The sequence below is a fragment of the Ranitomeya imitator genome, chromosome 2 (genome assembly GCF_032444005.1).
Source record: "Ranitomeya imitator isolate aRanImi1 chromosome 2, aRanImi1.pri, whole genome shotgun sequence".
NCBI lineage: Eukaryota > Metazoa > Chordata > Amphibia > Anura > Dendrobatidae > Ranitomeya > Ranitomeya imitator.
The window spans coordinates 791,458,930-791,469,699 of NC_091283.1; positions in this window are offsets into that span (position 1 = coordinate 791,458,930).

Here is a 10,770-nt window from a genome sequence, read left to right on the forward strand (position 1 = left end):
AGAGTGAAAGCCAGTGTCTGAGGGCAGATATTAATAGACTAGAGAGGGACCATGATTATTTGACCCCCCTGGCTAAAAACATCTGCCCCCAGCCACCCCAGAGAAGACTCATTTGTAAGATGCGTCTATTCCGTCACTTAGCCTCTCTCTTCCCACTGCCCAGTAGAGGTGGCATATGGGGTAAAAAGGGGTTAATGTCACCTTGCTACTGTAAGGTGACATTAAGCCTGGTTAACCCCTTCCCGACCTTTGACGCATACGCTGCGTCATGAAAGTCGGTGCCATTCCGACCCATGACGCAGCATATGCGTCATGGAAAGATCGCGTCCCTGCAGGCCGGGTGAAAGGGTTAACTCCCATTTCACCCGATCTGCAGGGACAGGGGGAGTGGTAGTTTAGCCCAGGGGGGGTGGCTTCACCCCCTCGTGGCTACGATCGCTCTGATTGGCTGTTGAAAGTGAAACTGCCAATCAGAGCGATTTGTAATATTTCACCTAAAAAACTGGTGAAATATTACAATCCAGCCATGGCCGATGCTGCAATATCATCGGCCATGGCTGGAAACACTTATGTGCACCCACCCCACTCCTCCGATCGCCCCCCCAGCCCCCCGATCTGTGGTCCGCTCCCCTCCGTCCTGTGCTCCGCTCCCCCGTCCTCCTGTCCGCTTGCCCGTGCACCAATCACACCCCCCGCGCTCCAATCAAACCCCCCCGCACTCCGATCCCCCCCCCCGCACACAGCGACCCCCCCGTGCTCCGATCCACCCCCCCCGCACAGCGATCCCTCACCCCGTGCTCCAATCCTTCCCCGTGCTCCAATCCTCCCTCCCGTGTTCCGATCCACCCCCCCCCATGATCCGATCCACCCCCCCGTGCTCCGACGCCCCCCCGTGCCCTGATCTCCCCCCCCCCTTATACTTACCTGGCCGCCCGAGGTCCGTCCGTCTTCTTTCCTGGGCGCCGCCATCTTCCAAAATGGCGGGCGCATGTGCAGTGCGCCCGCCGAATCTGCCGGCCGGCAGATTCGTTCCAGAGTGAATTTTGATCACTGAGATAGGTTATATCTCAGTGATCAAAATAAAAAAAATAGTAAATGACCTCCCCCTTTGTCACCCCCATAGATAGGGACAATAAAAAAAAAATAAAGATTTTTTTTTTTTTCACTAAGGTTGGGGTAAGAACTAGGGTTAGGGTTAGGGGTAGGGTTAGGGGTAGGGTTAGGGTTAGGGGTAGGGTTAGGGTTAGGGTTAGGGCTAGGGTTAGGGTTAGGGTTAGGGCTAGGGTTAGGGCTAGGGTTAGGGTTTCGGTATGTGCACACGTATTCTGGTCCTATGCGGATTTTTCCGCAGCAGATTTGAAAAATCCACAGTGCTAAACCGCTGCCGATTTATCGTGGATTTACCGCGGTTTTTCTGCGCATTTCACTGCGGTTTTACAACAGCGATTTTCTATTTGAGCAGTTGTAAAACCGCTGCGGAATCCGCAGAAAGAAGTGACATGCTGCGGAATGTAAACCGCTGCGTTTCCGTGCAGTTTTTCCGCAGCATGTGTACAGCGATTTTTGGTTCCCATAGGTTCACATTGAACTGTAAACTCATGGGAAACTGCTGCGGATCCGCAGCGTTTTCCGCAGCGTGTGCACATACCTTTAGAATTAGGCTATGTGCACACGGTGCGGATTGGCCGCTGCGGATCCGCATTAGAGTTCCATCAGGTTTACAGTACCATGTAAACATATGGAAAACCAAATCCGCTGTGCCCATGGTGCAGAAAATACCGCGCGGGAACGCTGCGTTGTATTTTCCGCAGCATGCCAATTCTTTGTGCGGATTCCGCAGCGTTTTACACCTGTTCCTCAATAGGAATCCACAGGTGAAATCCGCACAAAAAACACTGGAAATCCACGGTAAATCCACAGGTAAAACGCAGTGCCTTTTACCCGCGTATTTTTCAAAAATGGTGCTGAAAAATCTCATACGAATCCGCAACGTGGGCACATAGCCTTAGGGTTAGGGTTGGAATTAGGGTTGTGGTTAGGGTTAGGGGTGTGTTGGGGTTAGGGTTGTGGTTAGGGGTGTGTTGGGGTTAGGGTTGTGATTAGGGTTACGGCTACAGTTGGGATAAGGGTTAGGGGTGTGTTGGAGGTAGAATTGAGGGGTTTCCACTGTTTAGGCACTTCAGGGGGTCTCCAAACGCAACATGGCGCCACCATTGATTCCAGCCAATCTTGTATTCAAAAATTCAAATGGTGCTCCCTCACTTCCGAACCCCGACGTGTGCCCAAACAGTGGTTTACCCCCACATATGGGGTACCAGCATACTCAGGACAAACTGCGCAACAATTACTGGGGTCCAATTTCTCCTGTTACCCTTGAGAAAATAAAAAATTCTTGCTAAAACATCATTTTTGAGGAAAGAAAAATGATTTTTTATTTTCACGGCTCTGCGTTGTAAACGTCTGTGAAGCACTTGGGGGTTCAAAGTGCTCACCACATATCTAGATAAGTTCCTTGGGGGGTCTAGTTTCCAAAATGGGGTCACTTGTGGGGGGTTTGTACTGTTTAGGCACACCAGGGGCTCTGCAAACGCAACGTGACGCCCGCAGACCATTCCATCAAAGTCTGCATTTCAAAAGTCACTACTTCCCTTCTGAGCCCCCACGTGTGCCCAAACAGTGGTTTACCCCCACACATGGGGCATCAGTGTACTCAGGAGAAACTGGACAACAACTTTTGTGGTCCAATTTCTCCTGTAACCCTTGGGAAAATAAAAAATTCTGGGCTAAAAAATTATTTTTGAGGAAAGAAAACGTATTTATTATTTTCACTGCTCTGTGTTATGAACTTCCGTGAAGCACTTGGGGGTTCAAAGTGCTCACCTCACATCTAGATAAGTTCCTTTCGGGGTCTAGTTTCCAAAATGGGGTCACTTGTGGGGGGTTTCTACTGTTTAGCCACATCAGGGGCTCTGCAAACGCAACGTGACGCCCACAGAGCATTCCATCAAAGTCTGCATTTCAAAACGTCACTACTTCACTTCCGAGCCCCAGCATGTGCCTAAACAGTGGTTTACCCCCACATATGGGGTATCAGCGTACTCAGGAGAAACTGGACAACAACTTTTGGGGTCAAATTTCTCCTGTTACCCTTGGGAAAATAAAAAATTGCGGGCTAAAATTCATTTTTGAGAAAATAATTTTTTTTTTTTATTTTCATGGCTCTGCGTTATAAACTTCTGTGAAGCACTTGAGGGTTCAAAGTGCTCACTACACATCTAGATTAGTTCCTTTGGGGGTCTAGTTTCCAAAATGGGGTAATTTGTGGGGGATCTCCAATGTTTAGGCACACAGGGGCTCTCCAAACGCGACATGGTGTCCGCTAATGATTGGAGATAATTTTCCATTTAAAAAGCCAAATGGCGTGCCTTCCCTTCTGAGCCCTGCCGTGCGCCCAAACAGTGGTTTACCCCCACATATGGGGTATCTGCATACTCAGGACAAACTGGACAACAACATTTGTGGTCCAATTTCTCCTATTACCATTGGCAAAATAGGAAATTCCAGGCTAAAAAATCATTTTTGAGAAAAGAAAAATTATTTTTTATTTTCATGGCTCTGCATTATAAACTTCTGTGAAGCACCTGGGGGTTTAAAGTGCTCAGTATGCATCTAGATAAGTTCCTTGGGGGGTCTAGTTTCCAAAATGGGGTCACTTGTGGGGGAGCTCCATTGCATAGGCACACAGGGGCTCTCCAAATGCGACATGGTGTCCGCTAACAATTGGAGCTAATTTTCCATTCAAAAAGTTAAAAGGCGCGCCTTCCCTTCCGAGCCCTGCCGTGTGCCCAAACAGTGGTTTACCCCCACATATGAGGTATCGGCGTACTCGGGAGAAATTGCTCAACAAATTTTAGGATCCATTTTATCCTATTGCCCATGTGAAAATGAAAAAATTGAGGCGAAAATAAATTTTTTGTGAAAAAAAAGTACTTTTTCATTTTTACGGATCAATTTGTGAAGCACCTGAGGGTTTAAAGTGCTCACTAGGCATCTAGATAAGTTCCTTGGGGGGTCCAGTTTCCAAAATGGGGTCACTTGTGGGGGAGCTCCAATGTTTAAGCACACAGGGTCTCTCCAAACGCGACATGGTGTCCGCTAACGATGGAGATAATTTTTCATTCAAAAAGTCAAATGGCGCTCCTTCCCTTCCGAGCCTTACCATGTGCCCAAACAGTGGTTTACCCCCACATGTGAAGTATCGGTGTACTCAGGAGAAATTGCCAAACAAATTTTAGGATCCATTTTATCCTGTTGTCCATGTGAAAATGAAAAAATTGAGGCTAAAAGAATTTTTTTGTGAAAAAAAAGTACTTTTTCATTTTTACGGATCAATTTGTGAAGCACCTGGGGGTTTAAAGGGCTCACTATGCATCTAGATAAGTTCCTTGGGGCGTCTAGTTTCCAAAATGGGGTCACTTGTGGGGGAGCTCCAATTTTTAGGCACACTGGGGCTCTCCAAATGTGACATGGTGTCCGCTAAAGAGTGCAGCCAATTTTTCATTCAAAAAGTCAAATGGCGCTCCTTCCCTTCCAAGCCCTGCCGTGCGCCCAAACAGTGGTTTACCCCCACATATGAGGTATCAGCGTACTCAGGACAAATTGGACAACAACGTACGTGGTTCAGTTTCTCCTTTTACCATTGGGAAAATAAAAAAATTGTTGCTGAAAAATAATTTTTGTGACTAAAAAGTTAAATGTTCATTTTTTCCTTCCATGTTGCTTCTGCTGCTGTGAAGCACCTGAAGGGTTAATAAACTTCTTGAATGTGGTTTTGTGCACCTTGAGGGGTGCAGTTTTTAGAATGGTGTCACTTTTGGGTATTTTCAGCCATATAGACCCCTCAAACTGACTTCAAATGTGAGGTGGTCCCTAAAAAAAATGGTTTTGTAAATTTTGTTGTAAAAATGAGAAATCGCTGGTCAAATTTTAACCCTTATAACTTCCTAGCAAAAAAAAATTTTGTTTCCAAAATTGTGCTGATGTAAAGTAGACGTGTGGGAAATGTTATTTATTAACTATTTTGTGTCACATAACTCTCTGGTTTAACAGAATAAAAATTCAAAATGTGAAAATTGCGAAATTTTCAAAATTTTCGCCAAATTTCCGTTTTTATCACAAATAAACACAGAATTTATTGACCTAAATTTACCACTAACATGAAGCCCAATATGTCACGAAAAAACAATCTCAGAACCGCTAGGATCCATTGAAGCGTTCCTGAGTTATTACCTCATGAAGGGACACTGGTCAGAATTGCAAAAAACGGCAAGGTCTTTAAGGTCAAAATAGGCTGGGTCATGAAGGGGTTAATAATGGAGAGGTGTCAAAAAGACACCTATCCATTATTAATCCAATAGTATGAAAGGGTTAAAAATACACACACATTTAAAATAAATTCTTTTAATGAAATAATGAAACACGCAGGTTTAACTTCTTTATTGCAGTCTCAATCCAAGCAAAGCCCTCGTTCTTCTGTAAAAAAAATCCAAAATAAAAAAGCAACATTAGCCCATACCTGTCCGCCGTACAGTCAAGTCCCACGCTGCAATCTATCTCAAGGGGTTAAAGGGAACCTGTCACCCCCAAAATCGAAGATGAGTTAAGTCCACCGGCATCAGAGGCTTATCTACAGCATTTTGTAATGTTGTAGATAAGCCCCCGATGTATCCTGAAAGATGAGAAAAAGAGGTTAGCGAGACCGCTAAGTATTCTGTGTAATTCCGCAATGCATCTATGGGAACGGAAGAAGGCGGAGGCCGCGCGCGGCTCAGCGGACAACGGAGGGTGAATATAGCAGGTTTTTTGTTTTTTTATTATTTTTAACATTACATTTTTTTACTATTGATGCTGCATAGGCAGAATCAATAGTAAAAACTTGGTCACACAGGGTTAATAGCGGCGGTAACGGAGTGAGTTACCCGCGGCATAGCGCAGTCCGTTACCGCTGGCATTAACCCTGTGTGAGTGGTGACCGGAGGGGAGTATGCGGGCGCCAGGCACTGGGCACTGATTGCAGGGAGGAAGGAGCGGCCATTTTTTTTCCGGACTGTGCCCGTTGCTGATTGGTCGCGGCAAAACAGCCACGACCAATCAGCGACGTGGATTTCCATGACAGACAGAGTCCGCGACCAATGAATATCCGTGACAGACAGAAGGACAGGCAGACAGACAGAAATACAGAATTGACCCTTAGACAATTATATGGTAGATATATATATATAAATAAAAAAAAGAAAACAGCACAAAAAACTGAAAAAAATTGGACTTTATTGCCCAAACGGCGTGGCAACATTTCGGATGTGATATCCTTTCTCATGTGCTGTTTTCCTTTTTTTATTTCTATTTTGAAAGCCATTTGATTATTGGTTGGGAAAGCTTTGCACGACAATCAAGGTAGTATCTGATGCTGTTCCAATTTTATTCTCTTTATATATACAGTATACTGTATATATATATATATATGTATATATATATATACATATATATATATATATACAATATATACCTATACAATGTGTAGACATTTATTTTATCTATCAGAGTCAAGACAGAATAAAGTCAAAACCGCACCCTTTTTTTTTTAAAGGGACTCTGTCACCTGAATTTGGCGGGACTGGTTTTGGGTCATATGGGCGGAGTTTTTGGGTGTTTGATTCACCCTTTCCTTACCCGCTGACTGCATGCTGGCTGCAATATTGGATTGAAGTTCATTCTCTGTCCTCCGTAGTACATGCCTGCACAAGGTGCAATCTTGCCTTGTGCAGGCGTCTACTATGGAGGACAGAGAATGAACTTCAATCCAATATTGCAGCCAGCATGCAGCCAGCGGGTAAGGAAAGGGTGAATCAAACACCTGAAAACTCCGCCCATATGACCCAAAACCAGTCCCGCCAAATTCAGATGACAGGTTCCCTTTAAGGTCTCAGTGGACACAGGGGCGCATGTCCAGAGCCAGGGAGCCCATCCCGGACAACGTACCAAGACTTCAGAGAAAAAAGACAGCGCCACAATGGATGGTGAAAAAATAGAGACTCACATTTATTCTGCCTTCTGTAGCGACGTTTCGGTCAACAGACCTTAATAAAGGTCTGTTGACCGAAATGTCGCTACAGATGGCAGAATAAATGTGAGTCTCTATTTATTCTATCTATTCTATTTTAACCTGTCAGTGTGATTTTACATTACACCGCACTGAATTGCCGGCTTTCCTAAAGGACACCGTTGCGTATTTCTCGCAAGTCACACTCATGATCTGTGTGTTGTGCGCGTCTTTCTTGCACCCATGGACTTGCATTGGCATTTTTCGGGCGTAATACGGTGACAATCGCAGCATGCTGCGATTTCTCTCGCACATATAATAAGGCCGATAAAACAACAGATGATAGGAGCTGCCCCATAGATTAACATTCGTCTGAGTGCTATGCGATTTTTTTTATAGCACTCGTCTGTATTTTCCCTAGTGTGACTCCGGCCTATCCGACATGCTACAGGTTTGTAGAGCTGGTCATATGGTCTGTTGTGTCCTCATCGCTCCCCATGTGACAGAGTTATGGAGTCACGTGGGTGTGATGCTGCGCGGGCAGGACATACAGATTATAATCCAGCTCTATGAGATAATAACTATTACTATTTGCTCATGATATTAGTCAGTGGTTGCAGGCTACAGACACGTGGACACGGCCCTCGTTCTTCCTGTTCTGTCTCTGACTCAGCATCTCTGTGCGGTCCCCAGATTCTTCACAGCATATCACACTTGTCTCTGTCATGACAGACAGGCCGTGGTATGAAGGATTCATTGTCATGAGTTTACTCCTGATACTGTATCTTTCATTCATTTTCCTCAGTATCTTGTTTCTTTTTTATTATCCAAGTTTTAACATTTCCGAAATTATGTGAAAAGATCCTTGAACTGAAGCTACACATGTATCAGTGCTGAATATTTCAATTCCAGGATCATATTCTGCTTATTTGGTGAGGATTTTCCACATGTAGAATCTGCAGCTCTTTACAATACCATCACATTGGATGAGATTTAGCTTAATCTTATCCTCTTTCTACATTTTGTTTCTTTTGTTATGCGGAATCCACATGGAACTTCTCTTTTGTTGCTGTTTTAAAAATCTGCAGCAGATAAATTTTTGATGAGGAAACATAGCAACATAACTTTTTAATACAAATTTTATCAATTAATTTCAATGAAGGACGCTAAATCGTCCTGTTAAGCCGATGACCTGACATTTTGTTGTGTTTTTGGTGCATTCATATTGGAGTCGAGGGGCGGCATCTCTGCCACCACTCCATTAATTCTCTGTTAACCCGCTCCATATAGGCAAATGCCTATACACAATATAGGCAAAGTCAGCCGGAGCTGCCGATTTCAGCTGCCTGGGGTAACTATTTTATGTGTTTGGGAGCATCACAACTCTCCCGAAAGGCATTGTCAGGGGAAATGAAGATCTGGCATGTTCAGTTCAATCTCAGATCTTTAGTTCCCAGGGAAGATGAGCTGCTCCCTGAGGTTTCTCTTATCCTCAGGGGCGTAAATACAACAGGTGCAGGGGTTGCAATCGCACCAGGTTCCTGGAGCCTAAGGGGCACTAAAAGTCCCTTTGGCCTATAGAAAAAGACTATTGCTATTAATGATTTAAAATATTTGGGGGCCCCGTTGGAGCTTTCGCATCGGGGCCCATGAGATTCAAGTTATGCCACTGCTTATCCCCATTGATAACACAAGCACATGGGGGAGTCGGGATAACAGCATTCGGCTGACATCTGATAAAAGTGTCTGTGCAAATCTAAAGGTACCGTCACACTCAGCAACTTTCCAACGATCACGACCAGCGATACGACCTTGCCGTGATCGTTGGAAAGTCCTTGTGTGGTCACTGGGGAGCTGTCACACTGACAGCTCTCCAGTGACCAACGATGCCTAAGCCCCCGGGTAACCAGGGTAAACATCGGGTTACTAAGCGCAGGGCCGCACTTGGTAACCCGATGTTTACCCTGGTTACCATTGTAAATGTAAAAAAAAAAAAACACATACATTCCGGTGTCTGCACGTCCCCCGGCGTCCGCTTCCCTGCACTCCTCCTGCATCCTGTGTAAGCGCCGGCCGTAAAGCAGAGCGGTGACGTCACCGCTGTGCTCTGCTTTATGGCCGGCCGGCGCTGACACAGGATGCAGGAGGAGTGCAGGGAAGCGGACGCCGGGGGACGTGACAGGCACCGGAATGTGAGTATGTGTTTTTTTTTACATTTACAATGGTAACCAGGGTAAACATCGGGTAACTAAGCACGGCCCTGCGCTTAGTAACCCGATATTTACCCTGGTTACCAGTGAACACATCGCTGGATCGGCGTCACACACGATTCAGCGATGTCAGCGGGTGATCCAGCGACGAAATAAGGTTCTGGCCTTCTAGCTCCGACCAGCGATCTCACAGCAGGATCCTGATCGCTGCTGCGTGTCAAACACAACGAGATCGCTATCCAGGACGCTGCAATGTCACGGATCGCTATCGTTATCGTTGTAATGTTGTTCAGTGTGAAGGTACCTTTAGTTGATCACAGGACCAGGTGATGTGTTTTTCTGCCTGTGCCCAAAACTTGACCATGTGGCCATCGGCATCAATGTAAGCGTAGTTTTAGATGTATATCAGATACATCTTGGTGCAATTTTCAATGCAGAATTTGTGAGCACCTTTAGTTTTGTTGTAGATGAAAAATGACTGATGGATCTAGTTTACCTTGATTGAACAGTCATGTATTTATTACAAAATATGTGGCTAAAATATACCTCTTGTGCCACTTATCTAGGGAAAACAATAGGACAAAAAATCTAACATATCTGATCACAATCAAGCTTTCCTCTTAAAGGGGTCATCTAAGACTATTTAATTTGTTTACTATGTGGCATAGACCTAACTGGGTGCCAGTTGCTAACTACCTGCCTTTTGTGCTGGGCGCTGATCTCTGCTGGCACAGAGCAGTCACAGGCCACTCCTGCCAGTGAATGAGCAGCTTCTGCTGATGCCACATATATGCAGAGCAGCAGCAGGTTTGTCTTCCTCTCTGCTCTGTTGATGGGGTGTGTCTGCCGATGTCATGCTGATTGACAGTCGATTCCCTGCTGCGTAATTGAGGGGAACCGGCAGTCGCGCTGCTACTACACAGTCTATGTTTACAGGCTGCAGTGGTAATGTCACATGTGACCACTTTAACCAATCAGAGGGCTCAGCAACTTGTGCCATCTACGTTGGCATTACTGCTGAGCTCAGTGGTTAGCTCCAGCAATCACGTGTTTTAGTCATGACTAGTGATGAGCGAATATACTCGTTACTCGAGATTTCCCGAGCATGCTCAGGTGACCTCCGATTATTTTTTAGTGCTTGGAAATTTAGTTTTTCCTGCCGCAGCTGAATGATTTACATCTGTTAGCCAGCATAAGTACATGTGGGGGTTGCCTGGTTGCTAGGAAATCCCCACATGTACTTATGCTGGCTAACATATGTAAATCATTCAGCTGCGGCAGGAAAAACTAAATCTCCGAGCACTAAAAAATACTCGGAGGTCACCTGAGCGTGCTCGGGAAATCTCGAGTAACGAGTATATTCGCTCATCACTAGTCATGACATCACAGCAGCAGCCAGAAAACAAAGGGACAAGTGCAGTAGCAAAGAGGAATTGCTGGCCCCAAGGTGGTTGAGTAACC